Here is a 19,416-nt window from a genome sequence, read left to right on the forward strand (position 1 = left end):
GATGGAAGGCGAGAGGCAGGAGGGACCCTGCATCCTTTGCTGAGTTCCAGAATGGAGGAAAAGGTTCTGGCTACCCACAAAGGCACACTCCCTCCTTTCCCAAAACCTCCACAAAAACAGCCTTCATTTAAATGCTTAGGGTGTGAACAGCAACCCAAACCTGTATGCAAGTGAGTCAGTGTGTCTTTATTTGGCAGATTTTTTTTCCACCCCTGAAACACAAAAGGCTGCGCCAGACAACTGGCCTGGCAGAGGGTTTCTGTGCCATTTACCTGCGGCAGTTCAAGCATGGAACGTTTTTTGCATAATGTTTCGCTCACTTCAAAAGGCTTTGTTCTCCACTGCCTTGCTGCAGTTACAAGCCCACTGTCTAAGGCGTCGCTTTTCCAATAGCTAATTATATTAATACTGTACCCCCCAAAAAAGGGGGGGATAGGGAATGCAGATGGACATATATTTGCTCCTTCTGTGATGCATCCCCATTTCTGCCCTCCTTGTTGGTCTTCTGGCCTTGCAGATTTGTTTACTGGAGCTTAAGAGTAGAGTTACAGTCTTAAGGGCTTTTGTGTCTGAATGGGGCTTGCCAAAAGGGATGCTCCATATCCAGGAATGAAGGAACGAAACAAAGCTTTGCCTCATTTCTCAGGCTCCCCCAGCTGCAGGGCTGCTGGTGAGGAATTTACTGAAAGTCTGCTCACCTCCTTCCACCCCTCCCAATGTTCTTGAAATTTCCATCCTTAAACAAAAGAAGGTGAGGAAGTTAAATGACCACACCTCATGGGAAGCAATTTTAAAAAGAAAGATAGATGTTTCTTTTTAAGTCAATGGTGAAAACTCGCCTTGGTGGAGATGCAACACCTTCACAAACCTGCTCCATCCCATAAATATTAAACAGCTTTAAGCTACTGGTTCCTGTCCTCTAACTGCATCTCTTCTTCTTCCCTACCTTTTTCTATTTGCACTTAGACACACACCTCCATCCTCAAAACACAAAGCATTTCCACCTCCTTCTAGGGAGGGAAAGAAACCAACCCCTTGGCTCAGACCCCTTGGCTATTACCCCTGCCACCCTGCCTTCAACCAACTCCAAGAGCTCTTTTATTTATAATGTTCCAAGTCATCCAGCAAAGCTTAATGGCACACACACATACATGTACATATACATATACATATATATATACACAGAGAGAGAGAGCGCGTGCAGGCTTTTCATACTATTGCCGGAAAGGAAGCTGGATGCAAGCCCACCAGCAAACAGGTCCACTGCCTACAGCAGTTCCCCACAGATGTTTCTGACATTTGACTTTGTCATACTCCTGGAGTCTGTCCAAGGGCAACCTTAGTAGACTATGGGAAAAGGGTAAATGAACCACAGCTGGGATTGCTTCTGTTATCCTCCCCCCTCTCTTTTTGTGATGGATCTCTACTTCGACCTGTTATTGTTGTTATTGTTGTTGTTATTGTTGTTTTTCTGTTCTCCTTTATCATTTCTAATTCATTTGTAACTGACAATCAATAAAATGCCAAAGGGGGGGGGGGAGGACGAGCTCTCCGGCACCTGCTCAACTCCTCTCTGCAGGTAGGCAGGTGCGAAGGATGGCTCCTGCAGCCAAGCAGGGTTCAAATGCTAAGTGTGGCAGACAAACAGACAGACAGACAGGCGAAAAACAACCCCCTAGCCCTCGTCTGGCTTTCTTCCAGGCGAGGGTGAGGTGCCAGGATTTGGAGCTGCGAAGGAGGGATGCCCAAGGCGCAGGTGCGCCCGGAGGAAGAATGCAGCTGAGCATCTGTGAAAAGCACGCAGACCTTACCTGCTGCTGCTGCCTCCGATCCTGCAGCTCACAGAAGAGAGGAGCCCCCGAGCCCAGCCGCCAAGGAGCTGCTGTCCCTCTCCCTGCCTGCCTGCGCGCCTCCGCCCGCGCCGGGGACCCGCCCCTTCCCACGTGCCTCCGTGCAGGCGCCTGAAGGGGCCGCTCCCGCAGCTGCTGCAACCTCTTTCGCCCAGCCGAAAAGTGGACTGGGGGTGGGGTCCTGGAGGGGCAGGAAGAGGGGGTTTCGGCTAAACGGCGGGGGGGGGGAGCACGAGGTTGATTGGGCTTGATGATATTGGTCCAGTCCTCTAACTGCATCTCTTCTTCTTCCCTCCCTTTTTCTGTTTGCACCTAGACAAATGTTGATTGATGATGATGAGATGCTAAGAAGAATAAGGAAGAATAAGGGGAAAGTGGGAATGGGGGTGGTCCCCCCCCCGCCACTCGTCCCTAACCCTCCATTTAATTGTTCGTTTATTTGCCCTTAGCCCGAAGATCCCAGGGAGGTGTGCAACATTAAAAACATAATTTGGATAGCACAATAATAAAATAAAATAGAAACAGAAAGAAATATTGCTTTAAAAGGCAATAGATTGCTTAATGGCTGAAGACCTGGGTAAAGAGGACTGTTTTTGCCTGGCACTGAAAAACATTGGATCATAGGTTTGGAAGGGGCGACAAGGGTCATCTAGTCCAACCCCGTCAATGGAGCTATCCACACTCAACATGTTAAAAAGGTCAAGGAGCCTTTGTGGATTGCATTAGGTGAATTAACTGGAGTGACGGTTTCTAGAGGATCCTGCTTTAAGTTAAGTAGCTGACTAAAATAACCAGTATTTAGACAGCATTTCTGAGAATTCAAAGCACTTTGTATATGTTCTCATGTTGTTCTCCTTCTAACACAACTGTTAGGTTAGTCATATGGCTAGTCACCATATTGTAGAGGACGGTGACTGGGTCAGAAAGAGAGGTAAGGTTGCCTGTGGCAATCCTATGTATGTATAATTTGGGGTTGGGGGGAGTCCTGCCATGTTCAGTAAAGTAAGTAGGCATAGGATTTCTGCCTTGGTGAGTTCATGGCAGAGGAATGATAAACAAGTTACCAAGAAGTAACCTAAAGTGGATTTGCTGCTCTTGTGCAACAAACCCCATGTCCAAACGAAAGGGACTTTTTCAGTAAGGAAAGTGACAGGGAAAACACACCAGAAAGTGTAAGAATAACCGTCTTAAAAATCTCCCCACAAACAAATCAGAATTGCTCATAAACAGTCTCCGAGTTAAGATGCTCAATGCATTTGTAATGCCAAGGGAAATCCTTCACTGGCCAGCATGCTCATTCACATTACAAATGCCTCATTTTCTCTGCTACATTAACTATGATCCCACAAATTGAATCTTCATATACAGAAAAAGTCCCTTAGCAATAGGATCTTTCATAAGGTGTCTGGCCAAGGCACTTGACACACAAGACTCTGAGTTTGATGTCTGAACCTTCTCATAGTTTTCCAAGTAATGTTCAAAAGGAGGGATTTGTATGTGTCAAGAGAGCTGCACACCTCAGTTTCATCACACTTCTTTTTTTTTTCTTTTTAAGCACTATTTAGTGAAAAAGCATTGCACGGTAAGCAGTGCTATGATGAACCATCTGGAAATGCTGAGCAGCTAAAATGCCTCTTGGCAGATCAGGGATGCAAATGCTTACAGATTAAAAATTGAGGGATTAAAAATATTTCCTTACTTGAAAATATATTTGAAGCACTTAGTACAGCAATGTTACATGCAGAAAGAAGAAATATAGTAGAAGCAGTATATACATTTATTTTTAAAACAACAGCACCTTGATCTTATATATTTGTGTCTTGTCTGAGATTATTCCCCCCACCCCCAAAAAATCCCAAAGGTAGTGCCATATCTTCAACAGAGATTGGGCCTTTGGCACCTCTTCCCTTCCTTCTGTATGCTGAATGTGTTGGGCTGAACTCCCTGGCCCCCACCTTCAGTCCCTGTGTGTCATAATTTCATAGAATTGGAAGGGAACCCAAGGGTCCTCTAGTCCAACCCCCTGCAATGTTGGAAGCCTGTCCACAGCCATTCCTGGGTGGGCTTGAACCTCCACTGGCCGATTGTGCCTCAGGAGAGCCATGGAAAGTGGGAAGGAGACACCTGTACACCTCCATCTGTACATACATAGGTTCTTCCATACACCTGAGAACAGAGATGTGACCCAGCCATTCTACTTCTCCTGGGTTTCTTTGGGAGGAAGGGCAGGATATAAATTAAATAGATATATAGTAGAGTAGAATTTGTTTGGCCTCCATTTTCTTGCAACCATTATCATGGCTGCTGAGGAATAATGGTTCCCTTATTTCACACATTTGAAACAATTAATTAGAAAAATTCTTTCTAGTCATCTAAGAAACCTTTATGCAATGCTCAACTATTCTTTTTCATGCAGTAAGGTTGGGTTTTGATGCAGTGCTACTAAATATGCAAAAAGTGACCATTCCCAACATACCTCTAATGTGTCGTCCACAGCTACAAACCCACAAACATTTATCCGAGAGTAAATCCCTATTTGACTTATATGCAGAATTTATCATGCGAAAGGCTGGGCTGGATGAATCCCAAGCCGGAATTAAGATTGCCGGAAGAAATATCAACAACTTCAGATATGCAGATGACACAACCTTGATGGCAGAAAGTGAAGAGGAATTAAAGAACCTTTTAATGAGGGTGAAAGAGGAGAGCGCAAAATATGGTCTGAAGCTCAACATCAAAAAAACTAAGATCATGGCCACTGGGGCCATCACCTCCTGGCAAATAGAAGGGGAAGAAATGGAAGCAGTGCGAGATTTTACTTTCTTGGGCTCCATGATCACTGCAGATGGTGACAGCAGTCACGAAATTAAAAGACGCCTGCTTCTTGGGAGAAAAGCAATGACAAACCTAGACAGCATTTTAAAAAGCATAGACATCACCTTGCCAACAAAGGTCCGTATAGTTAAAGCTATGGTTTTCCCAGTAGTGATGTATGGAAGTGAGAGCTGGACCATAAAGAAGGCTGATCACTGAAGAATTGATGCTTTTGAATTATGGTGCTGAAGGAGACTCTTGAGAGTCCCATGGACTGCAAGAAGATCAAACCTATCCATTCTTAAGGAAATCAGCCCTGAGAGCTCACTGGGAGGACAGATCCTGAAGCTGAGACTCCAATACTTTGGCCACCTCAGGAGAAGAGAAGACTCCCTGGAAAAGACCCTGATGCTGGGAAAGATGGAGGGCACAAGGAGAAGGGGACGATAGAGGACGAGATGGTTGGACAGTGTTCTTGAAGCTACCAGCATGAGTTTGACCAAACTACGGAAGGCAGTGGAAGACAGGAGTGCCTGGCGTGCTCTGGTCCATGGGGTCACGAAGAGTCGGACACGACTAAACGACTAAACAACAACAAAATCCCTCTGAACTCAATGGCACTTCCAAGCAGACATGACTGGGTCTGCACTGTGATGAATGTTTCCTGAAGTTTGACAGTGAAGGGCATCATTTTATATAAGCAGTTCATATAACTGGTTAATCTCGACTTGAGGTGTGATTATTGCTAATTGAAAACTAACTCTGCTAACTTCAGAGGAGTATTTTAAAACAGCTGCTAGCTCTGTAGTTCATTCCTCTTCAGTCTCTTTCTTTAAATACTGATAAGATGAAGGCCTGAAAAGAGCTTCAGAAAGAGATGATCCCAAAGGACTCCAGATGCTAACCAGTACTTCTGTGGAAATATTGGGAAGGCCCACTGAAGAGGAGCAGTTATGGCACAGCCCATTATTTGCCCAGCAACAGAAAAGAGACAAAGGGAGGCCAGACTAGTTTGTGGCTCAAAGACTTAACAGATTTATTGTTGTACCACATGCTTTTGCCAGTAGAATCCACTTCAATTGAATAAAGTGGCATTTCATTTTTTTATTTTTTTAAACAAAGGTTGCAACACAGATAAGCTGCTGCATTTTTAAGAGCCAGGCTAGATGCATTTGTTTGTTGATTCATGAGTCTGTCCCCAAGGGAGGCTGCAAGACTAATTTTTACGACACATCTTCATCTCAGTGTACTGGGTTCAAGCCCCATGTTGGGCAAAAGATTCCTGTATTGCAGTGGGTTGGACTGGATGACCTTCGGGGTCCCTTCCAATGCAACAATTCTATGATTTCACGAGTACATGCAACAATACTTGGAGACTTAATAATTAATAATAAGGCTGTCTGACTTCCAGGAGCAACATGGGACCAAGGACCTGTGGTGGCTATTTGTGTTTTTGAGAAAATGGCTTACTGTGTTTTGGTGCTAGACAACTGCTGCATAGCATACTATTGCATAACAGACTCCCTTGGGAGATTGTGTACTCACCTTCCTTGGAGGTTTTTAAGGAGAGGTTGGATGACCATCTGTCATGGAAGCTTCAGCTGAGATTCCTGCATTGCAGGGGGTGGACTAGATGACCCTCGGGAACCCCTTCTGTGGTAAATGTAGCATAAATAAATAGTTACAGATGGTTAAGGTCTTTTTTAAAAAAGAAAAAGAAGTATTGTTCAAATGCAGCACAAAGCTAATAAATAAATGGTAAAGTTCTTTTAGTAAGTTGCAGCATCTGCACTTCCTGGAAGGTTCTACCACAGCAAAGAGCTGCATGTGTGAAGGGAGCTGAGCCCTCCCCTCCTCCAAGGGCCCTGAAAACCTGCCAACCCAGGCAGCCACCCCAGCACCCTGCACAAAGGCCAAATGAAAGACACACCCAACGAGTAACATTACATCCCGATCTGATTAGATGCTTAGCCTAAAATGGAAACATCAGAAACTCATCTTGCCATCGTCCTGGGGGTCCACGAAGGTATGTAAGCAGTGCTTTTTTCTCAAGGATAAACAGTTACCAGCATCTTTTTTTTTTTCCCTAGAAGAAACATACTGGTTAAAAGTGCAGCACTTACTGTAACAACTTCATGGTGCACCTTTTTTCTAGAAGAAACACACTGGGTGTAGAAAGGGTAGGGAGGCGGGAGCGGTAAAAAAAATGCTTGTCAAGAGAGACAGTGAACTGAAGATTTGGGGCCTGATAAAATGAGCTGGTGGAAAGAGAGAAGCGATATGCAAAGAAATATATATATACATTTTGTTCTCTTTATTTGAAACCACATGGTTTTCTGCAAAAGGCAGAACTGCTATAGGACATTGCAAGAGAATTCATGTTCAGCGCTTTCTACAGAGCAAGCGGTCGCCATGGAGACGGCAGCCATGCACCAGTACTGGAGCTATGGGAGACATGATTATTTTCAGAATCGGCCTATGAGAAAGGAGAGACACATCTGCCAGCATCTTGTCATGTATGTCAAGATGCCAAGATGCTAGATGATGATGATGATGATGATTAGATTAGCAGAAGATGGGACAGAGCAACGGAAACTCACCCCGCCGCATGGATTTGAATGGCCAACCTTACGATCAGCAAGCCCAAGAGGCTCAGTGGTTTAGACCACAGCACCACCCATTCCCCTGAGTTATAGTAGTATTGAGGGGGTTTAGGAATAAAATTTGTATTTGTTTCAAAATTTTGAAGCATGGAGAAAGTCACCAAGCCAGTGGTGGGCATGCTGTTGCTCTGACCTTGACCATCCAAAAAAACAAGTAGCTCTCCTTGATTTAAAAAGCCTGTTAGGCTATTACAGTGAGACACGTTTCTGCATAAAATGTAGTTTGGGTCTTAATCTGGAGCAAAGATGACCGGAACCTGCCGAGCCTGCTTTTGTTCAAGGCCCTGTTTATACTTGGATTTGCCAAGATGTTTGAAACTTGACAGCTACCCTATTTAGAACTTTAATCTAAATAAAACCTGGGCCATGAGTCAGTTTTGTAGTGTGGAAACTTGAAAGTCTGCATGTTCTCACACTGGAATATATCACTGTATCATTTTGTCAAAAGTCTCTTACATGCTTAATGTTTTAAAACAAGCAGTGCCCTGAGGATAAACAGTGGATCCTTCCCCAAATGTTAATTTCTGGGCAAGTGCTAAATCTATACCCAGAGCTCTCAATTGCATGAATATTGTGCAAAGCTGCACTTTGATTTCACAAACTGGCAGTTGTCCAGCTTGCACATACAAATGCCATCCCTCTTCCTGTAAAACTGTAACAGTATTTCAGTGGAGATTTACTTCAGCCAGCTTAGAAAACATAGACACACATTTGGACACATCACGCCACGTGGAGGCCAGTGTTAAACTGAAAAACCAAAACACACTTGGCACATATGTGGCCAAACTATATCCTGCCTTAATTAGGTTCTATGTGGCAAATTTCATAAACAGTCAGCATCCAAAATAGACCAAAAAAAGGAGGGAGAAAAATCTCAATACCTATATGCAGTATAGAATTTTAGTAGCAAACAAGTCCAATGAGTTTTCGCCTACATCAATTTTAGGCCTTGATCAGGAGTCAAAATGCAAAGTTGAAACTAAAGGTTAAAAGGTACCCCTGCCCGTACGGGCCAGTCTTGCCAGACTCTGGGGTTGTGCGCCCATCTCACTCAAGAGGCCAGGGGCCAGCGCTGTCTGGAGACACTTCCAGGTCACGTGGCCAGCGTGACATCGCTGCTCTGGCGAGCCAGAGCAGCACACGGAAACGCCGTTTACCTTCCCGCTAGTAAGCGGTCCCTATTTATCTACTTGCACCCGGAGGTGCTTTCGAACTGCTAGGTTGGCAGGCGCTGGGACCGAGCAACGGGAGCGCACCCCGCCGCGGGGATTCGAACCGCCGACCTTTCGATCGGCAAGCCCTAGGCGCTGAGGCTTTTACCCGCAGCGCCACCCGCGTGTGCTTCTTCTAAGGCATACAAAGTAAAGTGATGGATGGACAGGGTGCTACAGAAAATCTCATGCTGGTGTATACACCATACTCTTAAAGTATACACCCAAAAAACCAGGGGAACCGTAGTTTACCCCCATGGAGCTACAATTCCCAGCACCATTAACAACCTACAGTTTGCATGGTTCTTGGGGGGGATGTGTTTTGAACGTATAGTGTGCATGGAAAATCAAAGAGAGAGAGATAAAAAGGAGGAGCTGCATTTCAAATTGATACGACATATATATTAGATCTGAAAGAACACCCTGTTGCTATTTGATGCTTATGAATGCATCTTCACAGCCTTGCGCAGTCTGACAGGTTGCCATGGAAACAGCAGTGTCAGCATCCAGCAGTCCATTTGTAAATGGACGGCTCCATGTTCTGTATCTCTAAAGTTGAGTGTGTGCATGTGTAGGTGCTGAAATAAATTGTTTTAGATTTATCAGGAGTTTCACCTGATAACAAGCAACTGAAGATAAAACAGCAGTAAAGAAAGATAAAATGATACTCCCCAGAAAATGTTACTTGGCCCAGAACAAAACACCCTAAACACAGAGCAGAGGCAGCTCAGGACAATCTGCTGCCTTGGGCAAGATGGTGCCTTCTCCTAAGGCACAGACAGAAGCCAATTTGACTGGTAGTTTAATCTTCAATACTGGTAAAAGGACTGCATCCTGAGGAGAGCAGGCTAATGCAAGGGGTACAGGCCAGACAACATGGCACTCACATGGCACTGTCCCCTCCCTGCACCTCAGCACCTGTCACCTGAGGCAGCTGCCTCCCTCTGCCTCATCGTAGGGCTGGCCCAGAAGAAAGGTATTAGTTTGGTGTTAGGAAACACAATCAGCTGGTTTGATTTCACTCCTCAATATACAGCTTTACAATGCAGAGAAATAATGTTTGGTTTCATTTCTTTACACACCTGCCATATCTCCTTCAAGCCCTACCCATTCCTCCATGCAAATTGATGCTAGCATATCCTTAAAGTCCTTCAGTGAGGGAAGCTGTTAGCCGTCCTATGCATTACATGTGGCCGTTGTCTGAGGAATTCCTGACTGTACCATTCAGGTGGCAGCAGGTGAGTCCCTCTTCCTGATCTGCTACCATCTGACTCACCTAGCCACTCCTCACTTCTGGGCTGGCCTCATCCTCAAGTGCAGGGCAGGCCCAATATATTTTGGCACCTGAGGCAAACCACCAAATGCTGCTCTCCGCCTGCCAGGGAAGAAGGGCTTGGTAAAGGCCAACATCAGGAGCAAAGGGGGAATAAAGATCTGCTGCATCAGGACCTGCGGTCCCTGTGGATCCTGCCATCTGAGGCAGTTGCCTCACCTTGCCTCATGTGTGGGCCGGTCCAGCTCAAGGGTGCAGCAGCAAAGAAGAAGGCAGGTCTGGCTCTACCGGCAGGCCTCTGCTAATTGCTTCTCTTTCTGCCTTGTGCTGGACCTACACGGACCTGTTTAACCTTATTAGAATGATATTAGATATGTCTTTCTAAAATATCACAGGGCCTACTTGTAAATTAAAACTGTTTCTTTGTTTTCTCCATCAAAACAGTTTCCCTGCTGACGGTTGCTGGTTGCTCTGCAGGGCCCTCTGGTGTCACATTTTAATAATGCATTACGAAGGTTAAAAGTAAGATGTCATGTATACTGTACATCTACGTTGTGAAAACCATAGTTGTTTAGTTGTGTCAGACTCTTCGTGACCCCATGGACCAGAGCACGCCAGGCACTCCTGTCTTCCACTGCCTCCCACAGTTTGGTCAAACTCATGCTGGTAGCTTCAAGAACACTGTCCAACCATCTCGTCCTATATCGTCCCCTTCTCCTTGTGCCCTCCATCTTTCCCAACATCAGTGTCTTCTCCAGGGAGTCTTCTCTTCTCATGAGGTGGCCAAAGTACTGGAGCCTCAGCTTCACGATCTGTCCTTCCAGTGAGCACTCAGGGCTGATTTCCTTAAGAATGGATGCGTTTGATCTTCTTGCAGTCCATGGGACTCTCAAGAGTCTCCTCCAGCACCATAATTCAAAAGCCTCAATTCTTCGGCGATCAGCCTTCTTTATGGTCCAGCTCTCACTTCCATACATCACTACCGGGGAAACCATGGCTTTAACTATACAGACCTTTGTTGGTAAGGTGATGTTTCTGCCTTTTCTTTTCTTTTTCTTTTTCTTTTTTTGCTTTTTAAGATGCTGTCTAGGTGAAAACCGTTACTTAATGTTTAAAACCATGAGTGTCGATCTGCCCTTGGTGCTCCTCCCCTTTCAAATAGGAGCCTTGTTGTGAAATGTGATTGCTAAGAGATGACCAAGAGGAGCCGGTGAAGATGCCAGACTAAGGACCTGACCAAACCACAGGCCCATCTGTCTTCAAGTTTAGTAAACGTACAAACCACTTTTTAAGAAAACATTCTTTGCAAAGCAGTGCATAACAACCAAACCAACCAACATACGCACATCTTTAAAATAAGACCTGCATTTCATAATCATATATATAAAAAAAAATTCAGCAGAAAAATCAATCAACCCAGCAAAGACTATAAGCCACTTAAACTTCCATCTGCGCTCAAGGGAAACTGACTATAAATGTGTTATCTGACTTGAATGGTTTTGAATATAACTTTTTAATGAAAAGTTGATAATTTTTTATTCTGATGTTTATTCTTTGTCTACTTATGGATTAATTAATTTAGGGCATATGCCCCTGTTATTGCTGGTAAACAATATAATTATAATTACATAGCATTCTATGCACAAATCAGACTTCCCAGTTTTAGTTTTTAAAAGGTGAGCCTCCCCCCTCAGTAATAGGTTTATTGTATCATTTCTAAAGCTTCAGGAAAACCATGGTATGTGGGGCCAGCTTGTATAATAGAATCAAGCCCCTCAGTGTTTTTTGGGCCAATCCATTTTTTGAAAGACAACAAGTTTACATATGGAACGAATGGATGGCAGATAGAATTTGTTAACACAAAATACGTATGGACTTTTCCCAATATAGAAAAGTGTTCACATTCAGATACCAATACAAATAAAACAAACTGCTTGACATCTTCCCTAGGCTCTCATGGTACCCAGTTCAACGGCTGCTGAACTTCTTTTGCAAAGCTTTGCTGCCAGGCAACCGAAAATTTGATGAGGCAATGTGAGAAGCTTCAGAAGCATGATGTATATTAAAGAGTCGGTCTCTTCTGCCAGAAACACTATTTGGCAAGCTGCAGGATTCCTTCTGTGTGATCATTCTGAGACCTGTTTGACTAAAAGAAGCTGTTAGATGAGAAACAGGAATAGCAACTGGTGTTAATAGCTGCTGGTAAGCAGGCTGCATTGCAGCTGCTTTGCATGAAGGATGGCGAAAGGGGAGGTGGAGAATAAGACACAGAACCATGCGATACCTGCTGGCAGTCCAGTGGTACGAGGAGAGCCAGAGGGGAATCTGAAAACGCCTTTCCTACTGTCAGCTTTGACGCAAGAAACTGTGACAAGAGAAGGGGTGTCTATTCACCGAGCTCTGATTCCAAAGTGGGCTCTCGTGATTTGATCTGGGCAGGTTATGACCCAGATGGGATTAGGAGTCTACTTCAGAATTGGTGGTCCTTTTAAGAGCTGGTCTGAAGGCTGTGGCCTTGTCTCCGTTTCTGTACAATTTCCCCTGAGAGTGTTGGGATGTCACCAGGATGTGCTAATGACATCTAGCTCTCTTTATCTGACACACCTGAATCAGGAGGGGCTGGGGCTGTTTCAAACTGGTGTCTGTGCAGCTTCTGTTTGGGAGGGAGTGCCACACCATCTAGATATCTGTGTCATGCCTGATTTGAAGCTTGCAAAATCAAAAGCTGTTTATTCAATAATAATTTTAAATATGTACCTGGTTAACATTAAAACAATTATACAAACAAATCTATAAATTAGCCAACAATGGAACAAATACAGGGAGCTAATCTGGACCAATAATCTTTCCCTCCAAACCAGTAACAAACAACCCACACAAGCCAATACGGCCTCAAACTAGTACTCTTTGCAAGTTTCTGACTTAGCCACACTGGCACTTGTCATGAGCCGATAAGTTTTCTGCTTGCCCCGTTGTCAGGGAACTGCCATCGGCTCAGGGGGGAGAGGGGAAAAGCCGGATGGATTACAGAGAGCCCCCAAAGATCGTGGGAAGCAGCTCCTCCTCAGCAGAGGAGAGTAACCACGCCTCCAGTGGAGAGGAGCTTCAGGGCTCGGAGGAGGCGAGGCGGTACCAGGACACCTTGCCTGGGCAAAGCGGGGAGGAGAGAGGTCCTCCATTACCCACGCCCTCCTTGCGCAGTAAGCTTTCCCGCCGAGAGGGGAGGCGCAGACTGGGTGTCAAGAAACAACTTTACTGGGGAAGGTTTAAGGACCGGCCACTCACGGATTCTGCCAGTGAATGAGCCAGCCACGGGAGAGTGGCGCTCTGGACAGATAAGTTTATTTTGGCATCAAAAGCAAGGCTTCACAGCCGAGCAGGGAGGCATTTGCCTGCTTGCTCTCGAGCAACCCCTTGGAACCCTTACACCCGTGCTTTCCAGGCATGAGTCCAAGCTGCGTTTCATTTGTCCCAGGAAAACCTGTTGTTTAGCACTAAACTGGAACAAATGTCAATCTGCAGAAAACACAACAGGCGTTCGTTGCAATTCCGCAGTAAACAGCAGGTTTTCCCAGGGGAGAGCAGCGGGAGAAATGGAAGTGTGGAAGAGCCCTGAAACTCCCATCATCCCCAACCATTTGCCCTGCTGGCTGGGGCTGATAGGAGTTGTTCAGAAATACTGAGAGGGAGGAAGGAGTAGCTGGGGGTGAAGAAGACTGGCCTTGATTAGTGCCAGCCTCACTATAGCCTCCATCCAGACTGTAGGGATCACTGTCACCCAACAAGCAGAGCTGAGCAGCCAGGTAGGTGTGGACAAGACTGGCCTTCTCTCTCCAAAGCTCTTCTCCACTCTCCACATCCACAGGACTGAAAAATATCCAACAAAAAAGCACTTCAGCACACAAAAGGATATTTCGGATACCAGCTTGTCCCAATGGTCCTGCAGGATCCCACTTAGAGCTCCTACATTATCAAAGTGCCACAAATACTTTGGGGTCAAAAAGATCAATGAATCAAGTACTTCTGCCAATGTGATAAAGAGCAACGTTTCTCTATGAATATCATACAAAAGAGCCTCACAGTTGATTCCTCAATACCTATGGAAACCTATGAAAAAGTCTGAATGTATTAATGGGATTAATTGTAAGATTAATCAGTAAGGTTGTTAAGTGTAGCTTTACAATGTGGATTTTTAATTGGATTTTAATTTCAACATCCCCTGTGAAAGGTTCCTCATACCAAGACATAAAGCCAAGGCTTTTTGTTCTATCAGCAGTAATCTAATGGATCAAGGGCTGGAACAGAGTTCTTGGAATACCTTGGAATTTCTCATATCTGATGCAAAGAGGCAAAGTAGTGGTCTCTCTTTCTCCAGCCCCAGAGGATACACAGAGATGAAGGCAGGAAAATGGCACCTGTTGCATTGAGCAGCAGTTTCGTCCCTTACACTCTGACCATAAAGGTAAAAGTAAAGGTAGCCCTGCCCGTACGGGCCAGTCTTGCCAGACTCTGGGGTTGTGCGCCCATCTCACTTAAGAGGCCAGGGGCCAGCGCTGTCCGGAGACACTTCCGGGTCACGTGGCCAGCGTGACAAAGCTGCATCTGGCGAGCCAGCGCAGCACACGGAAACGCCGTTTACCTTCCCGCCAGTAAGCGGTCCCTATTTATCTACTTGCACCTGGGGGTGCTTTCGAACTGCTAGGTTGGCAGGCGCTGGGACCGAGCAACGGGAGCGCACCCCACCGCGGGGATTCGAACCGCCGACCTTTCAATCGGCAAGCCCTAGGCGCTGAGGCTTTTACCCACAGCGCCACCCACTCTGACCATACATGGCTTCAAATCTCACATCAGAGCACTCATCACATGGGCAGGGGCACAAAAATTGCTATCAATCTCCAGGGTATTTTTTTTAGTGTGAGGTTGGCCACAAAACTGTGCAGCAAGAAAGCTAATAATGTGCAGTTGGAAAAATGGAGGTGAGGGGAACTAGGCACCTTAGGTGTATGTGTTTATTAAGCACTTAAGTGACAGGCAGTGTCAGGGACAGTATGTACACCAAATGTGTAAAAATAGAATGTGCCCCGTTTCCATACCAAGGGTATGTTCACATTTCCACTTACTCCCCATCCAGTGCTCTCCTACAGGTGGTTTTTGAAGTTGTGCTCACATGATGTTAGCCACAACAATAAAACCTGCTTCTATGTGCAGTTCTTTACAGAGTCAGGTCTTTTCAAAGTAAATCTCCACAATGCACTCCTGACATCTTCTGGACGATCTCTGAAATTACAATGCGCATCTTTGTACTTGGAAGTCCAGGGCAGTTTCTGCTCTGCATCAATGCTGTTAACTGCAGGCTGTAATTTGGAAGAAAACTCAAGTGTACATCCCTAACAGTGCCACTTTTAAGCCTGACATGTGGAAACAACCCAAATTTCCTTTCAGAATCTTTAACAGGGGTTGTCATTTGGGGGGGGAGGGCAGGATTTAATACATTATTGTAATAATAATAGCACATCCGTTTTCTAAAGAACTAGTTTTTGAGATTTATTTGCACATGGCAAGCCCTGCTACTTGATTAAGCATTGAGATTCACAACATTCAGAAGCAGTAAGGCTGCTGCTGTCCTGCTAAAGGTGGGGCTCCTCCCAAGCAAAAATAAAAAAGGTTAGTGACTCCTCAATGGAATTTTTTTCCAGATGGAAGAGTCAGTAGCTTCTATGGCTCTGAAGATAAAGAGAACTCTAGTTTGTTCTGCAAACAGAAGGCTAAAATAAACATGAGGAAGTAACTAAGTTGAAAATTGGTAGTGAAGCAGCAGCAGCAGCATCTCCTGGGTGCCTCCTGCACTCTTATTTCTTTCCATGGCAAATAAACCTTGCAGTCACTTGGGTTAACTTTGCCTTAAGCCCTCAGAATGGCCAGGCTTCACCTCTAGCCAATTGCTCTGAGTTTTAGGGCTTTTCGGTTCTTCCTATGGAAGACTGGAGGCTTTGTACCATGATCATTCTTATCAATCCTGCACATTAGGATTATATTTCTTAACTCTGGTGTTTTCAAAGCTTTAGAATACTTTGTTGGCTTCTGTTTGTCTCAAGAAACAATGGAGTGTGCCTCCAGGGGTGAAGTCAAACCGTTGCGTGAGCAACACCGAAATGACTTCCCCAGGACGCAAGTCTGGGCAGTCTGTGTGGAGGTCCTGCGCTGCCCCGAAAACATGACCCCCATTCTCAGCCCCACAGATGTGGTCCAAAGGAAAGCAGAGCAATACGTTTGGCACCATCTTGGCTGCAGTAATTGCTGGAAGGAGGCATACAAGGTGCCATCCAGCTGCCTTAGGGACTCTGTTCCAGATCTGTGTAGAGTTTACTCCTTAGCATTTTCTTCTCCTGAAGATATCCCACAAAGCAGCAGGGGGTTAGGATTAAAGTTTTCCTTCTCCTAAATGGGCTACCTTCCCAAGTGGACTCTCACTTCCCTCTGCAGCATGTGCAGAAACTGCCTTCTGGACCATTGGACCCAATCCACTGGAGCCTGTCTTCGCATGCTGACGGAAGTCCCAACTCACCAAGGTTAGGGTTGCTAAGGACTTGTAAAATGGTCACCATCCCTCTGCAGCCAGAGGGTATGCAAAGAAATGCTCCCATGAGAGCTGCTAAAATGGAAGATGCTGGATTTGTATCCAGAGTAGGGATGCTGTCCCACTTTGGTTGTCAGTTTGCTGAACTGCCAGCTGATTATGGTCTGCTGCACTTCTCACTTCATTATATTTTGCTATTCCCATTTCAGTCTCACTCATCAAATATAATGTTATTGTTTTCAAAAAACCCTGCCCAATGAGTGTCTGATTCTATCTTAATTGTCCATCAAGCAGGCATATTGCCTCAGGCTTTCGTAGGCCTGAGGGGATGGTTCCTCCTTCTGCTTGCAGTTGAATCCACACACACCAGCTACTGTGGAAGGTGAAAAACTGAACCCAATTTAGCTTCAAACTTTGAGTGCTGTTATTGATCTTGTAGTTACCCTGTCTGAAGTTAACCACCCCAAAACTGATGGCTCCACGACTGCCACAGCAGCAGACTTTTTATGATTTTGAGACCTTCCTTCCTCTCCCCACACCACCACAGTCAGTTTTTCAGTGAGATGCTTTATTGTGAAGCAAATAAGTAAGGCAAATATCAATGTTACCCTACCAGATCTTTCCTTTCTCTTGTCTGCGTGTGCAGAGCAGTGGCAGCTTCTCGGCTCTCCCAGCTCCATCTCGGATCAGCGACTGAGGGTGGAACCATGCAGCTCTTCCTTCTTGCTCAGAATCTGCACACCCTTGAGGTGTCTGGGCAAGAAACAGCAGCTCACCATAACGCCCATGTTGAGCCCTTGGAGGACATTGTGCCTGAGGATCAGGTGGTCCTCCTTGATAAGACCCCCCGCCCCCGGTAGATGATGGGCAGTGTGGCATCAGTGACGTCACAACTCTAGAGGTTGCTGCATGCATGCTGGGTGGTAAGGGCCATGGATCCCTGACTCGTGCTGCCCAAGTGAGAGGCCAGACTCCAAAGCAAGAGAAGAAGAAGAAGACTGGCCATGCCAAGAGGCACATACAGTACAACCGCCACTTGGTCAACATTGTGCCAGGCTTTGGCAAGAAGCAGCAGCACCCAGTTATATAATAAATCTGATATGGGGGGGGGGGATATATTATCCTACCCAGACACACTGTATGAATGACTGCTGTGAATTTGGCTAATTTGGATGGGCAGGTTAAGAATCAAACAATGGATGTTAATGGTTACCATCATCACCTCAGAAGTTAAAGATAATACACTTTTCAGTAGTTAAAAATGGACAGTAAGGCAAAATAATTAAAATAACTATGGAGATGTTAACAATAGTTGAATAAATCATCATCAAATTCAACCATGTATTGAAAACAATGTTATATTCACCACTGTCTCTTTTTTTTTAAGGCAGTATCGGGGAAAACACAGAGGCCTACTGTCAGGGAACTGCCATCAGTGCCGGAGGGAGAGAGCAAGCTCCAGAGGGATCCCAGAGAGCGTCCCGGGATTGGGAGAGGCAGCCCATCTTCTGGGGAAGGGAATCAGCTTAGCTCCGGTGGAGAAGGGGGGCAGATGGGGGAATCAGAGAGGCGGTCACATGACTCCTTGCCGGGGACCAGCGGGGAGAGGAAGGGTCCTCCGCTGCCTACGCCCTCCTTGCGCAGAAGGCTTCCACGCAGGGAGAGTAGGAGGAGACTGGGCGTCAAAGAACTTCTTTGCTGGAAGAAGTTTAAGAAACGCCCACTGACAGATTCTGCCAGCGATTGAGACAGCCACGGGTGAGTGGCTGTCCGGACAGGAAAGGTTCACTTAGACAACCCAGCCTGGTGTTGGCACCGGCTTACGCACGAGCAACCCCTAGAACAGTTACACCTACCTAGGCTCTCTTGCTACCTAGGCAAGGAGCTGTATCAGCTCCTCCAAACCTGGGAGAGGCCATGGACCAAAAGTTTGCTTTTTGTCACCTTTCGCACTCTGCCAGTGACTTCCTCTGCTGCCATCGGAGTCAGGACTGCTCTGCTCCTCCTCCTCCTCCCTCAGTCCATCTGTCTGCCTGCCTTCCCCCTCCCTCCTCTCACTGCTTTCCATCCTAGCCACTCCTAGCCAGAGTGGAGAGGCACAATTTTGTCAACACCCTCCCCGCCCCCGTCTGTGTCCTTGTTAGGGGCCAGCCTGACCAAACTCTAAGTTGGAAAAGCCACAGGAGCTGCTAGCAAAGACAGTGAACATATGGCCTATGGGACAGTTCAATGCACAGTTCACCAGGTTCCCATTTCTTCCCCCTCTCGAGCCCAGAGTGACAATTGGAGGCTCTCTTTGTGTTTCCAATAATGTGTAGGGCTAAGCCAAACATGGAGTTTTCTTGGCAGGGATACTGGAGTGGCTTGCCGGTTCCTGCTCCAGGTGGATCACATGTAGTCAAATCTCTCCACTATGACCTGCCTGTCTTGGGTGGCCCTGCACGGCATAGCTCATAGCTTCTCTGAGTTATTAAAGTCCCTTCGCCACAGCAAGGCAGTGATCCATGAAGGGGAAGTGAGAGCTAGACCATAAAGAAGGCTGATCGCCGAAGAATTGATGCTTTTGAATTATGGTGCTGGAGGAGACTCTTGAGAGTCCCATGGACAGCAAGAAGATCAAACCTATCCATTCTTAAGGAAATCAGCCCTGAGTGTTCACTGGAAGGACAGATCCTGAAGCTGAGGCTCCAATACTTTGGCCACCTCATGAGAAGAGATGACTCCCTGGAAAAGACCCTGGTGTTGGGAAAGATTTAGGGCACAAGGAGAAGGGGACGACAGAGGACGAGATGGTTGGACAGTGTTCTTGAAGCTACCAGCATGAGTTTGACCAAACTGTGGGAGGCAGTGGAAGACAGGAGTGCCTGGCGTGCTCTGGTCCATGGGGTCACAAAAAGTCAGAAACGACTAAATGACTAAACAACAACAAGCCAAACATTCAAACGTTTTGAAAGGGTAGAGGACTGGAGCCTGCCACCTTTCTCCCCATTACATCATCATGAAGCTTCATTGTCAAAGAGTGGGGCAT

General features: G+C 46.0%; 1 protein-coding gene and 1 pseudogene across 42 annotated transcripts in view; one reads left to right on the plus strand and one right to left on the minus strand.

Moving 5' to 3' along the window:
* Window positions 1-1,953, minus strand: part of MAP2 (microtubule associated protein 2) — a 291,706-nt gene extending 289,753 nt beyond the window's left edge. For 19 of the 42 annotated variants that reach the window (XM_077919568.1, XM_077919560.1, XM_077919532.1 and 16 more), the window contains exon 1: window positions 1,812-1,953. The gene's annotated coding sequence lies outside the window, so the exon portion shown is untranslated. The remainder of the gene's footprint in view (window positions 1-1,811) is intronic. The other 23 variants (XM_077919619.1, XM_077919617.1, XM_077919579.1 and 20 more) reach the window with 7 other exon arrangements.
* Window positions 1,954-16,923: 14,970 nt separating this feature from the next.
* On the plus strand, window positions 16,924-17,478 carry LOC144326770 (ubiquitin-like FUBI-ribosomal protein eS30 fusion protein pseudogene; annotated as a pseudogene).
* The last annotated feature ends 1,938 nt before the right edge of the window (window positions 17,479-19,416 follow it).

This window comes from Podarcis muralis, chromosome 1 (genome assembly GCF_964188315.1).
Source record: "Podarcis muralis chromosome 1, rPodMur119.hap1.1, whole genome shotgun sequence".
Lineage (NCBI taxonomy): Eukaryota > Metazoa > Chordata > Lepidosauria > Squamata > Lacertidae > Podarcis > Podarcis muralis.